This window comes from Panthera onca, chromosome D1 (genome assembly GCF_046562875.1).
Source record: "Panthera onca isolate mPanOnc1 chromosome D1, mPanOnc1 haplotype 2, whole genome shotgun sequence".
Taxonomy (NCBI): domain Eukaryota; kingdom Metazoa; phylum Chordata; class Mammalia; order Carnivora; family Felidae; genus Panthera; species Panthera onca.
Window position 1 is genome coordinate 54,406,957 of NC_138348.1, and position 3,665 is coordinate 54,410,621.

Sequence of the window (3,665 nt, forward strand, 5' to 3'; positions counted from 1 at the left end):
TATTTTCAAATACAATAAAATGTGTCATTAGTAAGGTTACATTGCTATATTAAACACCTCATAAGGTATTATTCACAATGATCTTCATAAAATGCAGGGAGATGAAAGAGCAATGACAAAGTTTCAAATTTACAAAGAAGAAGCATAGAAATGAAAGAGATTTAAGGAATTTACCTAAGTTACATATGCAGGAAGTTGCACAGTTAAGAATCTGATGGAGAAAGTTTTCCTCCAAATCAATGCCTGGTGTTTCTAAAGCCTCCTACTTTGTCTAAACATGTGGAAAACTGCAGGATGAATCTCCTTGGTCCTGACTCTGTAGACGATGGGATTAAGTACTGGTGGGAGAAACAGGTAAATGTCAGCCATGACGATATGCATGATGGGACGCAAGTGTTTCCCAAAGCGATGGACCATGCATACCCCTGTTAGAGGTACAAAGAAGATAAGAACCACACATACCTGGGACAAACAAGTGTTGAGCACCTTTAGTCGCTCTTCAAAGATGCAATGCCCAGAACAGCATGGAGAATTAGGACGTAGGAAAGGAGTGTGAAAACTGAGTCTGCACCCAGTGTGATAATGACCACACACAATCCATAGATGTTGTTGACACTGGCATCAGAGCAGGATAATTTCAGAATATCCTGATGCAGACAAAAGGGGTGGCTGAGCACATTAGCCTGGCAATAATGATAGCGCCGTAGCAATATGGATGTAGGCATCATGACTCCTGCACTTCACAGCAAGCAGCCCAAGCCAGTCTTGCCAATGACATCACTGGTGAGGACGCTTGAGTAGTGCAATGGACGATATACAGCAATGAATCTGTCAAAGGCCATGGCCAACAGCACTGAAGAATTCAAGAACGTGAAGGTGTGGATGAAAAAGAGCTAAGCAAAGCGAGCTCCTACTTTGATTTCCTGGGCTTCCCACCATTACACAGCCAGTATTGTGGGGAGTGTAGAGATGGACATGCCCAGGTCAGTTACTGCCAAGATGGACAGCAGATAATACATGGGCTGGTGGAGTGAAGACTCATTCCAGACAACAGAGAGGATGGTCATGTTGCCTATAAATGCCATCAGGTATGCAAGACAAAATGGAATTGAGAGCGAAGCATGAACAGACTTCAGCCCATGGAAACCTCCTAAGAGAAGGATGGGTTCCATAGCATCACTGTTATTCCAGACCACCATGGTGGCCTTCAGAAACCTTTTGGGTGTGAGAGATGCTGACAAAGTCGCAGACTATTCAGATTGGTGAACAAATTCTACCATATTCATGTAAAATCAATCTTTAGTGTTTTTCAAATGACTTACACAAATGTGAGTATGAAGAAAGACATCCCAGGCATCTGAATCATCAGTTCGGGAACAGTTTATAAAATATGAAATTTGGTCACAACTGTATACTGGGACATGTGAGCACTGCTAGGATGCTATCAGGTTTATACCACAGCCTTGAAAAAATTCAATGTACATGCAAACTAGAGAAATGTAAACCTTTAGATAAATTGTGTAATTAATACAACAAAATCTAAGTAAAAATAAAGAAGCTGTATTGCTCTCCTTCAAATTAGCCTGCAGATCATTTCTCAATCTTATTTTTATTTTTCAGGGTTACCCTTATACCTTTAATCTCATTGTTTTTCATATATTTTTTTCTAAAAATTAACATATATGTTCTATGAAAGTGCAACACAATGAAGGAGAGAGAGGTCATTAATTTTAACATTTGATAACCTTTAATTCATTGAAATTTTGTAAAACATGGAAGCTCCAGTTGCGAGAGAAGCCAGGACTGATTTATTAAATCATCATGAAGAAAGAAAATCTGAGAATAGGTCACAAATGACCCTCTGAAATCTAATTAAACACACATTTTCACTCATTAAAACCTAATAGTAAAGGACAAAATATTAGTGGCATATTTTACTAACAATAAGAATAATGATTTATTATACTTTTATTTCTTTAGCATTCCTTACTTCACAATGTTTTTCAGTTTTAAAAAAGGTGATCATATTTATGAACACATTTCTCAGATAAAGCAAATGATTTATCTATTAGTTCTTTTATCTACATATCAAACAATTTCAAATTTCTAATCATTTATTCCTTTTTCCAGGAACCTGACTAGTCCTGCCTATGTGGTCCCAAAGCACACAATGGACCTTCTTATACATGTGTCTCTTTGATATTAACAATTGTAGGATTAAATGTAAGTCAGAATTTTTTGCCTTTCAATTTTATTTATCTTTCCCATTATTTGATGATGATAATTTTTAGGCTTTTCTATTTGTCATCCATCTGACTTAGACAAATATATAACAATCCCAAAATGAATTATTGAACTCCCAGATAAATTTGAATTGTGCATACTAGAATATAAATTCTTTGGTATTCCAAGACTTTACCCAATTGGAACAGATAATCAGAGAGGATATGATGCTTTATATTCATTATTTTTGACCTCTATATTATTTACCAGTGTATTTTTATTTTTTTATGTAGTTGTTGATCTAATTGTGTAAATGCTATTATATTCTTTTGTCATTTTATATAATGTACTATCTCTATATTCTTCAATAATCTTCTAGGCCACTATTTTTAGCACCTAACATTGCGTGCATATCTTCATATGATTTTTTATCATATTTTAAGGTTTTCCACAGCATGGATTTTCAGAAAGGGGTACACTGAATCAAAAAATATAACATTTAATATATACTGATGTATATTGCCCAATACAAATTTAAAAACAATATTTAAAATTAGACTATCATTTCTTGAATAATATTGCACTGGTCCCTCTGTTAAATATATACTTTATCTTATTTAGTTACTGTAGTAACCATATAAAAACAAAGTAAAACACAGAAGTGTCTACTTATTTGTTCAAGGTCACATAACTGATAAGTAGAATAGCCAGGAATTCACGTGTCTGTCTTTTTTTTTTTTTTAATATGAAACTTATTGTCAAGTTGGTTTCCATACAACACCCAGTGCTCATCCCAAAAGGTGCCCTCCTCAATACCCATCACCCACTTTCCCTCCCACGCACTCCCCATCAACCCTCAGTTTCTTCTCAGTTTTTAAGAGTCTCTAATGGTTTGCCTCCCTCCCTCTCTAACTTTTTTTTTCCTTCCCCTCCCCCATGGGTTTCTGTTAAGTTTCTCAGGATCCACATAAGAGTGAAACCATATGGTATCTGTCATTCTCTCCATGACTTAGTTCACTTAGCATAACACTCTCCAGTTCCATCCATGTTGCTACATAAGGCCATATTTCATTCTTTCTCATTGCCAAGTAGTATTCCATTGTGTATATAAACCACAACTTCTTTATCCATTCATCAGTTGATGGACATTTAGGCTCTTTCCATAATTTGGCTATTGTTGAAAGTGCTGCTATAAACATTGAGGTACAAGTGCCCCTATGCATCAGCACTCCTGTATCCCTTGGGTAAATTCCTAGCAGTGCTATTGCTGGATCATAGGGCAGATCTATTTTTAATCTTTTGAGGAACCTCCACACTGTTCTCCAGAGCAGCTGCACCAGTTTGCATTCCCACCAGCAGTGTAAGAAGGTTCCCGTTTCTCCACATCCTTGCCAGCATCTATAATCTCTTGATTTGTTCATTTTAACCACTCTGGCGTGAGG

General features: G+C 36.4%; 1 pseudogene; it reads right to left on the bottom strand.

The window, feature by feature from the left end:
• Nucleotides 1-252: 252 nt before the first annotated feature.
• LOC132660600 (olfactory receptor 51L1-like) lies at nt 253-1,199 on the bottom strand (annotated as a pseudogene).
• Between the last annotated feature and the right edge of the window lie 2,466 nt (nt 1,200-3,665).